The following is a 23138-nucleotide window of genomic DNA, read 5'->3' on the forward strand; positions in this document are numbered from 1 at the left end:
AGCTGCATTGAATTGAGGATTTTACATCACAAAAGGCTGGGAATAGCCAAATGGTTTCACCTATTCTTCATTCTCAAAACACTTAATAGGACAATAGCTACAGGTTTGAATGGAAAAGAGGGGAGGCATTTATTCTGAATCTGGTTGTTTGTTTATACTTTACCCAGATCAGAGACTGTGAGACCCTGGCGATATTTAATTACAATGTCTGTCTCTGGAGGGAATTATCTTTGCTTTATTTGGGTACAAAAAGCAGAATTTCCCCTAACAGGTTAAGGGAGGTGGGGTTTTTCAAGAAAGAGCCTTGATACCAGTGCATTTTAATCTCCTATTACTTATCACTAATTTCAGAAATGCAAAGGTTATGGGTAAGGAGCACAGTGACTTTGGCCCAACTTTATAATGCACCCTATGTTCTACTAAGCAAAAAAAAAAAAAAAACGGTGGCCAGGATAATGCTTTGAACATCTATCTTCTCCTTAGGCTAAAGCCATATGAAATAAAGTTGCTCAGTCAAAAGGGATACTGATTTTAAAGTTTGCCAACAGTAGGTAAGTATCCTCTTTTTCACACTCTTCTCTACCTGGCGTTTTGGCATCCTTTTGAATCTCTGTCATTCTTATATACAAAAAAAAGGGGGGGTTTTAACTTTAATTACTACTGATGTCACATACTTCTTAATATGTTTTTTCAGCACTTATATTGCTTCTTTTGTATGTTGCCATGTTTCCTAAAATAATGATGATTATATTTGTCTTAATGATTAGCAAGCTTGTTTTTGGCATATATATTGCAAGGTTTCCTAATTTGTTAGCTATATTTGTGTGTGTGTGTTTATATATTTGATTGTTGTTGTTTCATCTATGTATTTCAACACTTGTATTTAGTCCAATTTATCAATTATTACTATTTTTATTTCTCATTTTAATATTTTTCATATTTAGAAATCAGTCTCTCAAACCATCTATAAAAATTATCAACTAAAATTTTTCTAGTACTTTTATAATTTATTTTATATTTAAAACTTTGAACCATTTACAGGTTGTTTTGAGAGTTATGATAGAAGCATTTTTTTTTTCTTGGTTTGCTACTTACTACATGACTGCTTTTTTTCCATCAATACCACTTATTGAATAATTTTTTTTTCTTTGTTGATTTGAGATGCCAGACTTAGCATATATACATTCCCATATATCCTTAGGTTTATTTGAAGATCTCATTCTTTTGTATTGATCTGTTCTCGTCCCAAAACCATCTTGTTTCAAATAATGTCACTAAGTAATAAATTTTGATGTCTGACAGGACAAGTCATTATCTAATTTCTTATTGTCTGTTTTTTTAAAATAGGCAGGGATATGCTTCTGATGCAGGAAAACAGATGTGGGGCGTGAGAAGGGCTGTGTCCCAGGTCTTGGTTGAGCCCCTGGGACATGCCCCGCCAAGCTTGGGTCCTTGGCTTCACGCAGGAAAGAATTCAAGAGTGAGCTACAGTTGAGTGAAGGTAGATTTATTCAGAGAGATACATTGAAAGGCAGGAGAAAGGCCATGAGGTTTGGGGATTGGGTGCTCAGATTAAAAGTAGGTACACACTCCATACTCAGAGTGTGGGCCGTCTCCTAAGAGGGAGAGAGAGGGGTGGAGCTGTGTTGCTGATTTTTATGGGCTTGGTGGCTTCATAGCTAATAAGTGGAAGGACCATTCTAAGTAGCCTGGGGAAGAGGCTGGGATTCCCAGGAAGTTGGCCATTTCCCACTCTTTGACCTTTTGTGGCTAGCCTTGGGACTGCTGTGGTGCTGTGGGCATGTTACTCACCATGCTAATATATTACAATGGGCTTATAATGAAGCTCAAGATCTACTAGAAGTTATATCTCTCATCTTCCTGAGCCTCAAGGCCTACTGGGGTTTGAATTTTTCGCCATTTTGATGTTAATTGCTGTAGCATTCCTTGAATGGCTGTGCCCTGCCCCCTTCCATCCTGTCTCACTTCCAAGTACAGTAGTAAAAAGCATTTTCTAAGTAGATTATAAGTTATGTGAAGGAAAATACTGCAAAGTGAGTGAAAATACTGCAAACATATCAGTAAACAAAGAATGCTGAAACCAAGTCATCAGAGGCTATCGCCACTCCCCAGTGAGGACAGGCCTGCAGCCCAGCCTCTGCAGCCACTCTTGATGGTGTATTCTGAGGGGACTCAGAATAAGAAAGGACAGGATACTGGCCCTAGATAGCTAGGTGCTTGTCAAAGGAATGAAGTCAGTGAGCCCAAATGTTTGCTTCCTCCCATATATAGAAAAGCACTAAATTCTTTAACTTAAAATGCCTGGTTTTCTTTAGATAACAAGCAATCTTTTATTGTTCCAATTACCTGGTCTTTGTTGTAAAGCTCCTGTATATCCTAGCTCCTCCCCTACCTCTTGGGAGCAGTCCCTCAGAGCCATCTGAGAGGCTGTCATCCAGGCTGGAGTCCTCCTGCCAAATAAAACAGAACTCTTAACTTATAGGCTGCGCATTTATTTCAGTTGACACTTCTAAAACATTATAGAATAAATATCAACTTTAGATCCACTTTGTTAAATTCCAAATTATATTCCATAGAGATTTCACTGGAAAAATATAGTGATATGAAATTTACTACTTGAGTACTTCCATTCAAGAGTAAATATTGCCTTTTATTTTTCCAAGATTATAGCATGTAGTTATCATACTGTAGTGGTTATCATGTTTGCCTGAAGTTTTTCCAAGGTTATAAAGTTCCAAAATATGGTTTTTAGCTTTTTTATGTAGGAACTATGATTTTGTTAGGTTTTTTGGTTAGGTTTTTGCTGTTTCTATGGGTTATCATTTTGTTCCACAATATTTTCCATTTGTTTACTGTCAGACTATAGGAAACCTGTTAATTTTGAAATTATTTCCCCCAGTTTACCATACTGAACTCTTGTTTTCTGTAATAGATTTACATTTGAATCTATTGAGTTTTTAGATAGATAATCATGTCATGTTAAATAATCCTGCTTTTTTATTTCTGAAATATTTATAACTTTTATTTTGTTCTGTTTTCTGAATGACGTTTTTGGTGAAAGTACTAGAAATATAAATACTAATATTTAGGGCAGGGAATTTTATTTTGCCTATAATTTTCATGGTTAGTGGGATAAGGAAAGGGCCAATTAGCCAACTGCACTCAGTCTGCTTTCTTACCATTGCATTGATCTCACCATTTTCATCCATTTATTCTGCTTTTCTTTCCAAATGTTTTATCTTGAAAGGGAATTTCTAGAGAAAATTACTTGATTTGCTCTTAGTGGGCAAAGTCACATCATAGGTCACATTTCAAGGTCACATTTGAAAGTATATTTCTACTCTGCTATAAGACATATTATCAAAAAGAGAAGGCGATATTTGAGATAAGACATCTGAAAACCTTATATCGTAAAAACAAAAAACAAGACTGGCAAGGACCAAATGCTACTGGAACTCTCCTACATTACTGATAGGAATCGAAAACAGTAGAGTACAGCCAGTCTGGAGAACATATTGGAAGTTTGTTGTAAAGTTGAACGTGCACTTAACATATGACCCAACAATCTGACACCTGGATATTCTCCCCTAGAGAAATGAAAACTTATGTTAACACAAAAAGCTGTACATGAATGTTTCTTGCAGCTTATTCATAGTGGTCCCAAACTGGAAACAACCCAGATGTCTGTCTAGTGGAGGATGCATTAACAGTGGTACAACCATGCAGTGGAATACTGCTCAGTAATAAAAGGGATCTAATTAGTGGTACATGTAACAACGTGGATGGATGTCAAATACATTATCCTAAGCTATAGAAATCAGACTAAATATTTACATACTCTGTGATTCCATGTATATGTCATTATGGAAAAGATGAAAATATAGGGATTAAGAACAGATTGTTGCCAGAGTTAGGGTGAGGGTAAGTTTTTACTACACAAGTGTTGCACAAGGAGTATTTTGGGAGAAGCACCTGTTTTGTATCTGGTTCATGGAGATGTTTACCTGACTCTGCATAAGTCACAACCTGCAAAACTGTACAGCAACAAATAAATGTGAATTTTACTGGATGTAAATTCAAAAATAAAAATATTTAATCATACACTTTTCTTTGAGCTAACACTTGCTTCTTCCTCTGCTAGTTACCTGCTAAGAGCAGAGGTTGGCTTAGACATATCTGTTAGAAAAGCCCCAACTGGGGGTTTTCTGCTCAGTGCATGAGGCGTGTGCAATTTCAACCTTTTTTTAATTCATCTAGCCACTTTTCATAGAAAGTGATAAAGCTTCAAAGAAAAAAAAAACAGTACAAAGGATATAATGAGAGATAAAGCAATGTGTAATATTTCTAAGTATGAGAAATCATTGAGAGCATGTCATGTACTGGGCTGAATTTTAGGCATTAGTTTATGTTATATGTAATATTTGGTGTTTTTCATTAGTTGGATTTAAAGTTCAGAGGATTCTTGTGTCTTCCTCAACTGCAATTTAAATACTATTAAAATAATATTAATTGCTTATATAGAATTATTACTTACATAGAATTCTTCTGAATAGTTCCTTTTTCATCATTTTTAGCAAGATAATATTTTAAAATAGTAACTTATGAGATTGCAATTTAGTTTTTTACCTCTTAATTATTCCCATTGAAGGGAATGAAGGGAGATTTGCCATCTAAATTCATCAGTGGCATCCATTGTATTGTAAGTTATGACAACAGCCTAGTCAGATTTCCTTGGGCCACTCTACATTTGCGTTGCCATCATTTTCCATGGTATATGCTGTAACCAGATCAACAATTCTTCAATAACTTTTATACATTCTGCCTTCTGGATCCCTTTATTTGTTGCCTTTCTCTACTCCCATTTCCTTTGTCCAAACACTTGTCCTAGATTATAGAAATAACCTTCTATATATTTTATCTTTCTCCTAAGTAACCCTCTCACTTATCCACTAATAATAATCAAATATGTGAAGGTATGAATTCAAGATTTACAGACTGGCATATGTAAAAGTGATACACCAATGAACTAGACAATAAGTATTGGAAACAATATAGTTAGTTCACAGAAAACTGAACTTCAATTAATTGCAAATTAAATAAATATTATAAAACCAATTACACTTTTGAGATTGGAAAAAATTAATATAAAAAACTTAATATCCAGTTTTAACAAGTTCTGAGGAAATGGGCATGATCAAGCAGACTCCTGAGAGTGTGAATTGCTATAACTTCCTGGAAAAGACATTTTTTGCATATTAATATTAAATTTATTTTGGATTTAGAATTATTTTCACTATTAGAAATCTATCCTGTCTAAATAAAATGTAGGTAAGATGCATACTGCATCATTGTTTTAATTAAAATTAATTATACGTATTTTCCTCTTGTAAGGGAATGGATGACTTAACTATGGTATAGTCGTTATAAATTTTAAAGAGAAAAATTTAGATATCTTCCTATTGACTAAGAAAGATCTCCATGATATATTGTTCTGTGGGGAAAAGAAACGTTGAAGAACAATGGATAGGAGATAACATATTCACGTAAACAGAAAACCTAAAAGTATTTTTTGGTGTATGTTTATAATATTACAGGAAAGGCATGAGAAGTTAGGATGGCTACCACAGGAGAAGGGAATTATTTGCTTGTTTAAAGAAAAAAACTAAAATGTCAGCATCTTTTAAAGAGGTTGAAAATCTGATTGCTTGTATGGTAACAGAGAAAAGTGTAATAGTGGGGAGGATACCCCCATACTGTTTACCACTGGATGGGGGTGATTGCTTCCTGTCTTGTGACACTAGGGAACCAGTATGGCATGGCTGTTAACAACACAGGGCCTGTATAATAACTACGGTTTTGAATTCTAGGTCTGCTATTTACAATATGTGTAATCTCTGGCAAGTTTAGTAAATCACTCAGTGCTTCAGTTTCCTTGGAAAATACAGCAATAATAATACTTGCTGAATAAAATGGTTATGAAGATTACATGAATTAATAAATGTTTAATGCTTTGAATATTTCCTGTTGCAAAGTAACCATTCAGTAAATGTTAGCTGCTAATATACAGGATTTATATGGATATCTCACTTACTAAGATGTGGTATTTTAAAAGAAGTATATATGCATGTAAATCCAGTTTATATGTGTATGATATTTATCAGTGTTTTACCTTCAGCATAAGATTATGGCAGTTTATTTTATCATTTTTTATAATTTAGAAAATATAATTTATTCAGATGAAAAGCAAGAACTTATTACAAGTAATATATGCTTGATACTGAAGCAAATCAAGATAAATCACTTCCAACTCAGCATACAAATGCATTTAAGACCAAGTCCTAGATTTCAGCCAAATTTATTTCCACATCTTCAGCTAGAGCTAGGATGAGTATGTAATATATTATACAAATGCACGGTACTTTTGAGAGGGAAGTAGGGCACTTGGTAATTATACCCAGAAAACAGATCTCAATAGGGACTGTCTGGCTAACTAGGTTACATGGTTATGCTAGCCCCAATTGAATCTCCCTTCACATACCTGTGCTCACCCACTGTAGCCCAGTACTCCTGTGCTTACCTCGGATTCATAATGGTCACTAAGGACACCCAAGTTCAGTCTACCATTATTCTACATTTGGATTCATCCAAAAGCTGTCTAAAAGACTCCCTGTTTTGTCCTTATTTTCATTCACTCATCACAGCTTCCAGAGTGATCGTTTTAAAATAGAAGTTAAATCATGTCACTTTTCTGCTCAATTCCTCCAATAACTATGACTCAGAGTAAAACCCAGAGTCCTTTCAGTTGCCCTTAAAAGATCCTACCCTATCTGGTTGTCTGTCCCCTGCCTCCAAATAGGGATCTCATTGCTTCTCTAACCTTATCTCCTACTATTCTCCTATCATTCATTTTCCTCCAGCAATATTGCCCCTTTTCTGTTCTTCAAACATACGAGACATGGCTAGACCTCAGGGACTTGGCACTTTCTGTTGCCTCTTCTTGATGTGCTCTTTCCATCAATATTTATGTGCTTTGCTCCCTCATATTTTTTTAAACTTTTTTTCTCAAAGTCTCCTTCCCCATGAAGCCTACCCAGTCAGTATTTAAAATTGCAAATCACTTGTGCCTCTGATACTCCCCATCCCATTTCCTTATTTTATTTTTATTTGCTATTCACTGGAATGTAAGCTTCTATTAGGTTAATAATTCTCTCTTGTATCTATTGTTTTATCCATTGTACCTAGAACAGTGCTGGCCACATAGTCGGTGCTTAATATGTATTTGTTGACTGACAGTGAAGACTGAAATTTACCTGCTTCCCTAATTTTGTCAAGCACACACTTGTTTATATTATACTATTGCTTTGCAGGAATTAAACCATGTTTTTTGTGGGGGACCATGGCTAATGCCACAACTTCTGTGAACATATTACCTGTCCATTCTGGAGAAGTTCATGAGTCTAGTAATGACCACAGCCGTATTCCATACTTGAGCGCCAATTTGTAAAGAAATGGCAAGATTAGGAAACATCTTCCCACATGTGTTTTTAAATAGGTCAGCTAGGAAACAGGAGTCTGTTATCTGTACTGGTGCAGATCTTTATTTTATAGCCACTCATTCCTCAGAGGAGTAATAAAGGATGACAGCAAGAGAAGAAAGATCTTTAGACTCATTTTTTGTGTGATGCTTTGCCAAGAGCAACATTTATCAGGGCAGTGCATGCATCACACTGAAGTGGGGGGCCTTGGTAATATGTGAATTTGTTACCACCACCACATTAACTCTGCTCAGTTCTGTTGTCTTCCCAATTTTATATCCTTGATTACAAATTCATAAAACTGTCCCTTCTTCTGAACATAAATACAGCTGCTTCAAAAATATAATTGTTCATGTTTATCAAGTACCTAATTTGTTTTTACTTGCCAGTTACTAATTACACATGAAATATAAATGAATTGTAGGCCATATATTCTATGTTAACTGCTGCCAGGAAAACATTTTGTAGGTCCTATCAACATTGGAGCTGCAGGAAGTAACAAGTCTCGTGTTAAATATTCCTGACGTACTCCATTTCTCATCCTAGACATCTAGGAATATACAATTAATGATGGCTTACATATATATCCACAAAATGTGGCAAAAGAATATATTCTATAGGAATTGTCTTCAGAAGTCTTCATGCTATGAAAAGTATTTTAGTCTAATTTATTCTAGTGCCACTAACTTTATTTATTGAGAAACTAAACTTCATGAAGTCAGGGCTCTTGTTCATCATTTTATACCCAGGTATATTCCTTTCCTGAGGCTGTTTCACAAATTATCTTAAACTTGGTGGCTTAAAACAACAGAAACATATTCTTTCACAGTTCTGGAGGCCAAAATTCTGAAATCAAATTATCTGTAGGACTGCATTCTCTCTCTAGAGGCTCTGGGGGAGTAATCCTTCCTTGCTTTGTAGTTTTGGTGGTTCCTGGCATTCTTTGGTGTTCCTTGGCTGTGTGGCTGCTTAAATCCAATATCTGCTTCCTTCTTCATATTGCCTTGTCCTCTCTGCGTGTGTCTGTCTCTCAAACCTTCTTCTGCTTCTCTCTTGTAAGCATGCATAGCATTACATACACACATGCCAGCAAACCCAGGATAAAGTGCCACCCCTCAAGATACTTAACTTACATCTTTTGCCATATGAGGTAATATTCTCTATTTTGCATACAAGGTAATATTTACAGGTTCTGGAGATTAGGAAGTGAATATATCTTTGGGGTTGATTTGTTAGCCTACCACATGAAGACAGCGCCTGACACATGATAGAAAGTTGACAAATTTAGTGGCTTATATGACTTCAGAAAGTCTTTCTCTTTTGTTCCCTCTCTGATTTTCCAATATTTAGTCTGAGAGGGTAGAGTTATTTAATCATTTTGACTTTAAGTGACATGAAACAACAATGGAACAATTAATGAAGAAAAAAATCACATGGAATACAGATTAAGCCAGGTATAGGTTTGAATTTGATGTTGTTCATTCCACACTTCAGTCATCAGTGAAAGAAAGAGACACAGCCATGTCTTTCTGTTTCTGAGTTCGCTTATTATAGCCTATCAGTCATTTCAAGGCAACATAATAATAAGGTTTGATAGACTTCATTTGCTAATTGTTTACAAAATGCAGAGATGTTCTCACTGCAGATACATATGTGGAAGTGGGAAAAATCTCTATAACTGCATGATACTTGCAATATGTTGGTTACTAGTCTGGAGCCCCAAACTTCTAAACCGTGAAGAACACTAGGTGAATTATTTTTTCCGAAATATTGTGAAATAAAACACTGTAGGGGAAGTATACTATCATGCCATAGAAAACATGATTTTTTTGAGGTTAGCCTTAACTTTTTTAAATTGAAGTATTGTTGATTTAAAACATGATTAGTTTCAAGTGTACAGCAAAGTGATTCAGTTATTTATATATTTATTTATACATCTATAAAATATTATTTTTCAGATTATTTTCCAGTATAGGTTATTACAAGGTAATCAATATAGTTCCCTGTGCCATATAGTAGGTCCTTATTGTTTATCTCTTTTATATATAGTAGTGGGTATCTGTTAATCCCAAACTCCTATTTTTTCCCTCCTTCCCCTTTCCCCTTTGGTAACTATAAGTTAGTTTTCTATGTATGTGAGTCTATTTCTGTTTTGCAAATAAGATAATCTGTATCATTTTTTTAGATCCACATATAAGTGATATCATCATATTTGTCTTTGTCTGGCTTCATTTAGTATGATAATCTCTAGGTCCATCCATGATGCTGCAGATGGCACTATTTTGTTCTTTTTTATGGCTGACTAATATTCCATTGTGTACGCCATCTATCATTGGCCATTTGGGTTTCTTCCAAGTCTGGCTATTGTAAATAGTGCTGCTGTGAACATAGGAGTGCATGTTTCTTTTCAAATTAGAGTTTTTATCTTTTCTGGATATATGCCCAAGAGTGGGATTGCTGTATCATATGGTAACCCTATTTTTAGTTCTGTAAAGAAACTCCATACTGTTTTTCCAAATAGCTGAACTAATTTACATTCCCACCAACAGTGTAGAAGGGTTCCCATTTTTCCACACCATCCCCAGGTTTATTATTCATAGACATTTTGATGATGGACATTCTGATCCATGTGAGGTAATACCTCATTATAGTTTTGATGTGCATTTCTGTAATAATTAGTGATTTTATGCATCTTTTCATGTGCCTGTTGGCCATCTATATGTCTTCTTGGAGAGATGTCTATTTAGGTCTTCTGCTCATTTTTTTATTAGGTTGATTTTCTTTTTATATTAAGCTGTATTAGCTATTTATATATTTTGGAAATGAATCCCTTGTCAGTTGCATCATTTGCAAATATTTTCTACCATTTTGTAGGTTGTTTTTTGTTTGTTTATGGTTTCCTTTGCTTTGCAAAAGCTTTTAAGTTTAAGTAGGTCCCATTTGTTTGTTTTTGCTTTTATTTCTGTTACTCTAGGAGATGGATCCAAAAAAAATTGCTGTCATTTATGTCCAAGAGTGTTCTTCCTATGTTTTCTTCTAGGAGTTTTGCACTATCTGGTCTTCCATTTAGGCCTTTAATCCATTTTGACTTTATTTTTGTATATGGTGGTAGAGAATGTTCTAATTTCATTCTTTTTCCTGTAGCTGTCCAGTTTTCCCCACACCGCTTATTGAAGAGACTCTTTACTCCATTGTGTATTTTTCCCTCCTTTTTTGTAGATTAATTGACTGTAAGTGCATCGGTTTATTTCTGGACTTCCTATCCTGTTCCATTGATCTATGTGTCTGTTTCTGTACCAAAACATAGTGTTTTGATTACTGTAGCTTTTTAGTATAGTCTGCATATAGTCAGTCAGCATGATTCTTTCAGCTCTATTCTTCTTAAGATTGCTTTGATTCTTTGGGGTGTTTTGTGTTTCCATGCAAATTTTAAAATTATTTGCCATAGTTCTATGAAAAATGTCATTGTTAATTTGATAGAAGCTGCATTTAATCTGTAGATTGCCTTGGGTAGTATGATCATTTTAACAATATTTATGCTTCCAATTCAAGAACACAGTATATCTTTTCATCTCTTTGTGTCATCTTCAATTTCTTTCATTAGGGTCTTACAGTTTTCAGAGAATATAGGCCTTTTGCCTCCTTGGGTAGGTTCATTCCTAGGAATTTTGTTCTTTTTGATGTGATGGTAACTTGGATTTTTTCCTTAATTTCTCTTTCTGATATTTCATTGTTAGTGTATAGAAAAACAGATTCCTCTATTAATATTGTAACCCGCAGCTTTAGTAAATTCATTGATTGAGCTCTAGTAGCTTTCTGGTAGCATCTTCTGCATTTTCTATTTATAGTATCATGTCATCTGCAGACAGTGACAGTTTTACTTCTTTTCTAGTTTGGATTCCTTGAATTTATTTTTCTCTGATTGCTGTGGCTAGGACTTTCAAAACTATGTTGAATAAGAGTGGACTGGGTGGGCATCCTTGTCTTGTTTCTGATCTTAGAGGAATGCTTTCAGGTTTTCATTGTTGAGTATGATGTTAGCTGTGGATTTGTCATATATGGCCTTATTGTATTGAGGCATGTCCCCTCTATGCCCACTTTATGGAGAGTTTTTATCATAAATGCATCTTGCATTTTATCAAAAGCTTTTTCTGCATCTATTGAGATGTTTATCATTTTTATTCTTCAATTTATTAATGTACGGTTACATTGATTGATTTGCAGATACTAAAAAATCTTTGCATCCCTTGTATAAATCCCACTTGTTCATGGTGTATAATCATTTTGATGTGTTGTTGAATTTAGTTTGCTAGTATTTTTTTGAGGATTTTGCATGTATGTTCATCAGTGATATTTATTTGTACTTTTTTTGTGATATCTTTGTCTAGTTTTGGTATCAAAGTGATGGTGGCCTCATAGAATGCATTCAGAAGTGTTCCTTCCTCTGCAATTTTCTGGAATTGTTTCAGAAAGATAGGTATTAACTCTTCTCTAAATGTTTGGTAGAATTCATCTGTGAAATCACTGGTCTTGGACTTTCGTTTGTTGGGAGTTTTCAAATTACTGATTCAATTTTAATACTGGTAATTGGTCTGTTCATATTTTCTATCTCTTCCTGGTTCAGTCTTGGGAGATTGTACCTTTCTAAGAATTTGTCAGTTTCTTCTATGTTGACCATTTTATTGGCGTATAGTTATTCATAGTAGTCTCTTATAATCCTTTGTATTTCTCTGATGTTGGTTGAAACTTCTCCTTTTTCATTTCTGATTTTATTGATTTGCACCCTCTCCTTTTTTTTCCTTGATGAGACTGGCTAAAGGTTTATCAATCTTTTTAATCTTTTCAAAGAACCAGCTATTAGTTCATTGATTTTTACTATTTTTTAAGTCTCTATTTCATTTATTTCTACTGTGATCTTTATGATTTCTTTCCTTCTAACTTTGGGTTTTGTTTATTTTTTTCTAGTTGCTTTAGGTGTAAGCTTAGGTAGTTTGAGATTTTTCTTGTTTACTGATATAAACTTGTATTGGTATAAATTTTCCTCTTAGAACTGCTTTTGTGGCATTCCATAGGTTTTGGATCATTGTGTTTTCATTTTCACTTGTCTGTAGGTATTTTTTGATTTCCTGTTTGATTTCTTCTGTGGTCCATTGGTTGAAAACATACTTTTGACAACCAAAATTTTAATCAAGTACAAACAGTTTACTGTTGCTATGATTTCAGGACTTAATGGAATTGTTGATATTTATTAAATGAAACTTTTGCATTACTACTTTATATACATTTATGAAATCTAAATGCCATGGAAATTTGATACTTACTATTATATACTTTAAAAATATGCAAACATTTTGTTCAAAATTCCTATATGGGTAAGGAAGTTTCTCCTTGAACTGATGTTTCCATTTAACTACTCTCAAAATAATTTTATCCTAATTTAAAACACATTTGCATGAAAGTTTTTATTGGTTTTCTACAAATGGTGCTGGAACAACTTTACATCCATATGGAAAAAAATAATCTAGACACTGACTTTTCAGCCTTCACAAAAGTTAACTCAAAATGGATCACAGAGCTAAATATAAATACAAAATTGTAAAAATCCTGAAAGTTAACATTGGAGAAAACCAAGATGAATTTGGTTATGATGATTTTTTTTAGATACAAAAACAAAGGTATGATCCATGAAAGAAATAATTGATAAGACAGATTATATTAAAATTAAGAACTTCTACTCTGTGAAAAACAATGTCAAGAAAATGAGATGAGAAGCCAGAGACTTGAATACATTTTTTTTAACATTTTTTATTGGGTAATAGTCAATTTACAATGTTGTGTCAAATTCTAGTGTAGAGCACAATTTTTCAGGTATACATGAACACGTATATATTCATTGTCACATTTTTTTTCGCTGTGAGCTACAGTATAGATCTTGTATATATTTCCCTGTGCTATACAGTATAATCTTGTTTAACTATTCTGCATTTTAAAATCCCAGTATGTCCCTTCCCATGCTCTGCCCCCTTGGCAACCACAAGTTTGTATTCTATGTCTATGAGTCTGTTTCTGTTTTGTATTTATTTTTATTTATTTATTTATTTTTTAGATTCCACATATGAGTGATCTCATATGGTATTTTTCTTTCTCTTTCTGGCTTACTTCACTTACAGTGACATTCTCCAGGAACATCTATGTTGCTGTAAATGGCATGTTGTCGGTTTTTGTGGCTGAATAGTATTCCATTGTATAAATATACCACATCTTCTTTATTCAGTCATCTGTTGATGGACATCTAGGCTGCTTCCATGTCTTGGCTATTGTAAATAGTGCTGCTATGAACATTGGGGTGCAGGTGTCATTTTGAAGTAGGGTTCCTTCTGGATATATGCCCAGGAGTCGGATTCCTGGGTCATATGGTAAGTCTATTCCTAGTCTTTTGAGGAATCTCCGTATTGTTTTCCACAGTGGCTTTCCTTGCTTCCCTCTCCCACTCTTAATGATTTAGATGTCTTCTTTTACAATTTTGTGTTAATTCTTTTTGTAATTCATGGCAGTTATCTCCTTTCCAGTTATGAGTTTTTCATTTTTGTAGCATCCTGCTTCTTTTCTATTTAGACTAGACTTGTCATTATTTCTTTTAGCATGGGTTTAGTGTTGCTAAACTCTTTTAGTTTTTGCTTGTCTATGAAGTTCTTTATCTCTCCTTCTAGTCTAAAGGATAGCCTTGCTGGATGGAGTATACTAGGCTGCATCTTTTTTTCATTCAGGACTTTGAATACATCTTGCTACTCCCTTCTGGCCTGTAGTGTTTGTGTAGAGAAATCAGCTGAGAGCCTTATGGGGGTTCCCTTGTAACTCACTCTTTGTTTTTCTCCTGCTGCCTTTAGGATCATTTCTTTATCCTTGACTCTGGCCATCTTGATCATGATATGTCTTGGTGTGGGTCTGTTTGGGTTCTTCCTGTTTGGGATCCTCTGAGCCTCCTGTACTTGGATATCTGATTCCTTCTTTAGGTTTGGGAAGTTTTCAGTCATGATTTCTTCCAATACCTTTTCAATCCCCTTTGTTCTTTCTTCCCCTTCTGGAACCCCTATTATGCATAGATTGGCACGCTTTATATTATCCCATAGGTCCCTTATATTGTTTTCATTGTTTTTTATTTGTTTTTCTCTCAGCTGTTCTGATTGGGTGCTTTCTGTTGTTCTGTCTTTTAATTCACTTACTCATTCCTCTGCATCATCTAGCCTGCTTTGTACAGCCTTTAGGTCAGCTCTCATCTCAGCAAATGAGTTGACTAATTCTACTTGGCTCTTCTTTATAGCTTCTATTTCATTTTTGACCTATTTTATATCTCTAAACACTATTTCTTTTAGTTCCTTCAGTACTTTGGTCAGTCCTTTTTTGAAATCTTGATCTAGTAGGCCATCAACGTCTATTATGTTCATCGTGCTTTCAGGGGATTTCTCTTGATCTTTTCATTGGGAGTGGTTCCTCTGCTTCTTCATATTGCTCATATCTCTCTGTCACTGTGGCTTACGGAGTATCAGTTACCTATTTCTCCTGGAGACTGTGTGCTCTTAATTATTTTTTTGAGAAGTCTTTGTGTCTTCGCCCTGTTTCTCAAACTCAGCTTGCTGTTTCCAGAGGCCCTCTGTTGGTGCCCCTTGTCTGTGCTGCTCCCAGTGGCTGTCGGCTAGCAGCTCATGACCCCTCCCAACACTGGGTCAGGTGCTGAGCTTTTACCCGGTGGGCAGGCGGGTCACTTCCCCTCCAAATGCCGCAGTCAGATGCTGTGCTCAGGTGAGGCAAGTAGGGGGAAGGCGCCCCCTCCCAGCACCGTGGTCAGGTGCCGCGTTCCTGCCAGGAAGGTGGGTGGCCGCCTGCCCTCTCCTGGCACCAGTCGCTCCGCTGCTCTGTGAGCTGCGTGCTCCGTCTCAGGTTGGTGCTCCGAAGGCGGGCTCAGGGAAGACTGGGGAACAGCCCTGCCCCTGCCCTGTGCCAAATCTCAGCTCCTTGTTTGTCTTGGCAGCGTGAGTTCTCTGATGTGCCAGGGCAGAAATTTCCTATCTGCCTCGGGCTGTAAACAAGTCTCAGTCCTGTCTAGGAGGTTGCAGAGCCCCTGGGTATAGATTCAGGTCTTGGCCCTGCCTCTGCTGTGGAGCTACCCATAGGAGGAGATGGCGGCTGTGGCTGCGCCCCGCCTCTCTTCTCGCCAGAAGCACCAGTAATGGCGCCGCGGGTCTGAGGAGACAAAGGCTATGGCGTCCCTCCCCCCAGGGCACACCAGCAGTGTTGCTTTGCTTTTTTCGCAATTTATGGGGGACCTAGGTGGTTCTGCTCCGTATCCCCTCCCAGCCAGGGTGCGCAGCCCCCTGTAGTCCCCCAGGGCTGCCTCAGTGCAGCTGCTCCAGTCTGCCTGGCTCAGGCAGCCTGTCCTGGCCCTCGGCTGCCGGCCTGCGTCTCAGGCTGGGTGTCGCGGGGACCCTTTGTGCCCTTTTAACTCAGTCTGTCAGTCAAGAGGTGCTCAGGGCAGATCTGAGCCTTGGAGGCTCCCCCTCCTTCCTGCTGGCCTCTCTGTTGGAGGGGGGAGACCCAGTGAATGAGCGCCAGTCTTCCTTTGCCGCTCCCTCCATGCGGGATCGGTCCCACACTGTTCTGCTTTTTCTTCTTTCTTCTTTCCTTTTCTCCTACGAGATTTTTGGGATCTTTGTCTTTCGAAGTGAACGATGTTCTAGGGGAGTTTGGCAGGTGCTCTGGTTGGCTGAGTAGGTCCCTAGATGTGAGTTTTGGTGTATTTGTGGGAGAGAGTGAGCTACAAGTGTCCTTCGCCATCTTGCTTCTCCTCCTGGAATACATATTTGTGAAGGACAGATCTGATAAAGAACTTGTATCAAAAATATGCAAATAATTATTTTTAAAAATTTGTCTTATAAACAAAAATTTATCAAAATTCTGGAGCCTGGAAGTCGAAGATCAGGGTGCCAGCATGGTTAAGTGACAGCGTTCTTCCAGGTTGCAAAGAACTCTTAAAACTCAGCAATAAGAAGGCACCCCAATTAAAGATAGACCAAAAGCCTTAAAAGACAGCACACCAAAGAAGGTATACAGATGGCAAATAAGCATGTAAATAAATGCTCCACATAATAGTTCATCAGGGAATTGTAAATTAAACAACAGTGAGATACCACTACATACTTACTAGAGTGGCCAAAATCCAGAACACTAAGAGTACCAATTGCTGGTGAGGATATGAAACAACATGAAGTCTCCCACATTGCTGTTGGAGATGCAAAACGGTATAGCCATTTTGGGACATGGCTAGAAATTTTCTTAAAAACTCCTTATACTTTTCCCATGTGATCCCGAAATCACACTCCTTGCTATATACCCAAATGAATTGGAAAAGTTATATCCACATAAAATCCTGCATTTGAATATTTATACAGTATTTTGCATAATTGCAGAAACTGTACAATTCTAAGTATAAGACGTTCTTTAAAAGGCAAAACTATGGAAAGGGTTAAAAGATCAGTGGTTTCCAGGAGTTGGAAATCATATAGGATGGGGATGGATGAATATGTGGAACATAGAGGATCTTTTAGGGCAGTGAGAATGCCATAATTATGCAAATATGTCATGTACATGTGTCCAGACCCACAGAATTACAACACGAGTGAATCATAATATAAACTATGGACATTGGGTGATTATGATGTGTCAATATAGGTTCATAAGTTATAGCAGATATACCAGTCTAGTGGGGAATGTTGATAATGGAGAGGTGATATGTAGGGGGGAGGAGGTATATGGGAAATCTCTACCTTTTTGTCAAATTTTGTAAAGTAAAACTGCTGTAAAAAGTAGTCTTTAAATAAAAAAAAATTTACTGGGGAACTTGTCTATAAAAAATAAGTATTTAAATAGTATTTTTAAAAATTCCCATGAGCATAAGATTCTAAGTTCTTAATTTTTGATTTATTATAATTATTAACAATTGTTCAAAGAACATAAGTATATTACGTACTTAGTAAATAATTATTAAACATATGAAGTGAATTTTTATTGAAAATGCATCTATTAATGAGATGATAGCGATTTTTCTTTTGATCAGCTAGTGTGCCTATGGATTTATAATTATGGATAGAAAGGGAGTCACTGGAAATTTACAGCAACATAAGGAGAGATAAGGATGCAGCTTGCACATGTAGGTGTGCAGCTTACAAGAAATTTAATGTTAATTGTTATTGTTTTTAATTTATAGAGAATTCACAATAAAAGTTTTAAAATCTAATTAAATACATAAGAATGAATAAGTGAATAGAATATTCACTGAAGAGAAATAGCAAACAGAAGACTCTTTCCAAAGTTTAAAAAATGGATACAGTATTCAGTAAACTTCAACAAATTGAGATTGTTTCTCCTCAATATTAAATAAGTGTTTAAAATATAAAAAGCTACATTCTTGGGGATATATTCCTTTTGCTAAAGGTATAACCTTGTTCTGTCAAGAGTACATGTGGTAAATGTGGAACTTCTTCCTCCTTGAAATAATGCAAGATTTAGACACAATCTGTTATGGGAGAAATCACTAGGCTCTTATTAATAAAAACAATGAAAATGTAGGAAGATCATAATTTATAGCTGATTGATATTTCCTGTGATGCCTTTATAAGTGTTAAATATTTTAATTATTAAAATAGGTAGTTAACATAGCTTTGCATTTGTTTGTTACCTGGATATTAAAGGGAACTGCCTCCTGTAATAATTCTTATTGTCTGTTTCCTTTTCTAGGAGTCTCCTTTAGAAGCAGTAGAGTATTGGAAAATACTTCAAGGACTGAGGAGGGTAAGTCATTATATACAAGTTATTATTCCCACTGTCCCACTCTTTAATATATTTCATTTTCATTCCACATGGGTCAACATTCCCCATTTCTTTCTATCCAGTGATACTAACACAAATATGTATAAAACTTGTTGTAGGTTATAGGGTCTTGATTAAAGGAGGCTTTAAAAGCAACATTGTTACTTTGTCAGCCTAGAGATCTTTACATCTGGCATAGTATACTAAGATTTGTGATAAATAAGAAATATGCCTTTCTTTATATAAAGTGTGTGAAGGATAACTATGTGCATATTCTCACGTCCTTCATTTTTAGGGGAAAGACCATATGGCAATTTAGTACCTAGAAACTGAGTATTGTAAAGAATCTTTCATTTCATGTGCTTTGGAAAATATCAGCGTGTCACCAGGCTTATTTGTTCTTCAGTTTGAAGACCACTAATTTAGTGATATGAATTCACTATAAGACTGCATCACGCATCAACACATGAGTCAAATATCTCAATCAAAACATTGAAAAATAGTTTTTGATTTGAGGTATACTTTGGGCTGATAAGGGAAAGAATCACTCAGATTAGTTGTATGGTTTCATATAAACCAACCTGCAAACTGACCAACAAACTTACTTTTCTACTAGTAGATGAACTGGCTTAATAGTTCAGTGCATTTATTTATGTACCCATTTGTCGATAATAAAAATGAAGACATAAAGAACTATATTTGGTGCCGTGGAGTTTATGTGGGGGAGAGTTGGCATTGTTTAATCATTCCTTTGTTGTTGAATACAGTTTAACTCTATGGGCAAATGGATTTAAATATGTATGTTGATTACTTTTATTTCATTCATCTTATAGTGTCATTCAAAAACATTTAAGTGAAATCTTTTCCATTTCTTGTTTTATATAATAATCTTTACACATTTTCTTATATTCTAAACTGAAAGAACCAGATTTTCTGATCATCTTAAAGCATGTGAATTTGGAATAATGACTTGAAGGGAAGAACCAAGTTATGCATAATGAATGTTTTGGATAACATTTGAATTTCCTTAGGGTTTTTATTGAAGAAATGTAGAGTTCTAAATGTCACCCTCTTCTTCAGGCTGTGGAGCCTCTGAACATTCTTAGTTATTTCTGAAAATTAGCAAAGTGCCATCACCTTGAATTTCTCATGACCTTGATCATGATGGAAGTTTAGGATTTAAGTTATTCAATGGAGTCCTCATTTATTTAGCCTTTCATTAAATCCTGTCATGGAACATGATGAGATTCAGCCTCTGCAGAGGGATGGTTTCCTTTTGTTTCTCTTCCTAAGTTTATAGACAAGTGTTATACAATTTTGTTTTTCACTAACAAATAGGATAATATTGTGTAGGAAGAAAGTAGCTGAAGCTAATGAAGTAGTTAAAATATAGAATAATTCTTATGTTTGGTGTAATAGATGGAATATAGTGACTCAAAGGAATATTCTTCCTCACTTTCCAGGATTTTCAATATGCTACTTACCTACAAATCACTTTCTTTTTAACTAGATACTTAGTATAGTTAAATATCACCACAGCCCATATCATCATACTTAGAAATTCCTTAATAGTGCCTCTGAATTAATGAGATCTATTGTTTATTTATTTGCATATGCCATAATTTTCAGCTTTACTGAGATATAATGAACAAGTAAAATTGTAAAGTATTGAAGGTATACTTCATGATGATTTGGTGTACATACGCATTGTGAAAGAATTCCTCCCGTCTACTTAATTAACACATCCATCAACTCACGTATTTTTGTGTGTATGTGAGAACATTTAAATTCTACTCTCTTAGCAAATTTCAATTATACAGTACAGTGTTTTCAAGTATAATCTCTATGTTGTATCTTAGATCCTCACATCATATTCATTTTGTAGCTGAAAGATTATACCACTTTACAAGCCTCTCCATTTTTTCTTCACCCCTGAGACACTGGCAACCACTTTTGTAATCATTTTTATGAGTGATTTTTTTAAAGGTTCTACATGTAAGTGATATTATGCAGTGTTTGTCATTCTCTGTGTGGCTTATTTCACATAGCATAATGTGCTCAGTTGCCATTCATGGTTTCTCAAGCTGCAGAATTTCCTTCTTTTTTGTGGCTGAATAAGATTCCAGAGTGTGTGTGTGTGCGTGTTTATCATATCTTTATTTCATTTTTCCTTCAAGTTTTACTAAGATGTAACTGACATACAGCCTGTATAAGTTTAAGATGTACAGCGTAGTGATTTGACTTACATACATCATGAAATTATTAGCACAGTAAGTTTAGTGAACATACGTCATCTCATATAGATACAAGATAAAAAGAGAAAAATATTTCTTCATTGTGATGAGAACTCTTAGGATTTACTCTCTCAACAACTTTCATATATAACATGTAGCAGTCTTCATTATATTAGTCATGTTGTACATTACATCCCTAATACTTAGTTATCTTATAACTGGAAGTTTGTACCTTTGACCACCTTCATCTAACCCCCCTGCACCCTGCCTCTGGTCAGCACAAATCTGATGTTTTTCTATGAGTTTTTTTGTTGAAGTATAATTAACCTACTATGTTATTTAGTTCCTTGTGCACAACATATTGATTTAATATTTCCATACATTACAAAATGATCACTATGATAAAACTAGTTACTGTTTTTCACCATATAGAAAATTACATTATTGTTTTTATTCCCCATCCTCTATATTTCATCTCTCTGACTTATTTCTCTGTAACTGGAAGTTTCTACCTTTTAATTTCCCTCACTTATTTTACTAACCTCCCTACCCCTTCCCTCGGACACCTGCTTATTTTCTGTATCTGTGACTCTATTTCTGTTTTGTTATATTTACTGATTTGTTTTCCTTTCTAGATTCTGCTTATAAGTGAAATCATATAGTATTTCTCTTTCTCTGACTTATTTAACTTAGCATAATAAACTCTAGGTCCATCCATATTGCAGCAAAAGTAAGATTTCGTAATTTTTTATGGCTGCGTAATATTGCATTGTATATTTATACCAAATCTTCTTTATCCATTCATCTGTCTTTTCATCTGTGGACACTTAGGGCTGCTTTCACTTCTTGGCTATTACAAATAGGGCTGCAGTGAATGTAGCAGTACACATGTCTTTTTGCATTAGTGTTTTAGTTTTCTTTGGAGAAATACCCAGAAATGGAATTGCTGGATGATATGGTTGTTCTATTTACAGTCTTTAAGGAACCCCCATACTCTTTTACTAAGTGGCTGAATCAATTTACATCCCCACCAGCAGTGTGTGAGGGTTTCCTTTTCTCATTATCTTTGCCAACACGTTTTTCTCATATTTTTGATAATAGCCGTTCTGAAAGATGTAAAGTGGTATCTCGTTGTGGTTTTCACTTACATTACCCTGATGATTAGTGTTGTTGAGCACATTTTTATGTGCTTCTTAGCTATCAGTATGTCTTCTTTGGAAAAATGTCTGTTTAGATCATCTGACCATATTTCTAACCTGTCTTCTTTTTAATGTTGAGTTGTGGGAGTTCTTTGTATGTTTTGAATATTAACCCTTTATCAAATATAGCATTTGCAAATATGTTCTACCATTCAGTACTCAGCCTTTTCATTTTCTTGATAGTTTATTTCACTGTGCAAAAGCTTTTTAGTTTGATGTAGTCCCTCACATTTGTTCCTATTTGTTTTTGTTTGCCTAGCCTGAGGAGACAGATTCAAAAAAATACTGCTAAGGCCAATGTCAAAGAGTGTATGCCTATGTTTTTCTAGGAATCTTATGGTTTCAGGTCTTATATTGGAGTCTTCAATCTATTTTGAGATTATTTTTATATATGGTGTTAGAGAGTAGTGCAGTTTGATTCATTTGCATGTAGCTGCCCAGTCTTCACAACCCAACACCATTTATTGAAGAGTCTGTCTTTTCCCCATTGGATATTCTTGACCCTTTTGTCATAAATTGACCATGTAATTGTGAGTTTATTTCTGAGCTCTGTATTCTGTTCCAATGATCTATGTGTCTGTTTTTGTGACAGTATCATACTGTCTTGATAACTGTAGTCTTGTAGTGTAGTATGAAATCAGAGACCATGATACCTCCAGCTTTGTTTGTCCTTCTCAAGATTGTTTTGGCTATTTGGGGTCTTTTGTGTTTCCATATAAATTTTAGAATTACTTGTTCTAGTTCTTTAAAAAAAATAAACTAGTGTTTTGATAGAGATTGCACTGAATCTGTAGATTGTCTTGGTTTGTGTGGTCATTTTAGCAATATTAATTCTTCCAATCCAATCCGTGTTACATCTTTCCATTTGTTTCTGTCATCTTCTGTTTCTATCATGAGTGTCTTACAGTTTTCCTGGTATAGCTCTTTTACCTCCTTAGTTAGATTTATTGCTGGATATTTTATTTTTGATGTGATTGTAAATAGTATTGTTTTCTTAATTTCTCTTTCAGACAGTTCTTTGTTAGTATATAGAACCACAATAGATTTCTGTATATTAATTTTGTATTCTGTAAATTTACTGAATTCATTGGTGAGTTCTACTTATGTATTTGGTAGCATCTTTAGAATTTTCTACATACAGTATCATGTTGTCTGCAAACATTGACCATTTTACTTCTTCCTTCCCAATTTGGATGTCTTCTATTTATTTTTCTTATCTAAGTATTGTGGCTAGGGCTTCCAATACTATGTTGAATACAAGTGGGGAGAGTGGGCCTTGTCTTGTT

This window comes from Vicugna pacos, chromosome X (assembly GCF_048564905.1).
Source record: "Vicugna pacos chromosome X, VicPac4, whole genome shotgun sequence".
In the NCBI taxonomy this organism is placed as follows: Eukaryota; Metazoa; Chordata; class Mammalia; order Artiodactyla; family Camelidae; genus Vicugna; species Vicugna pacos.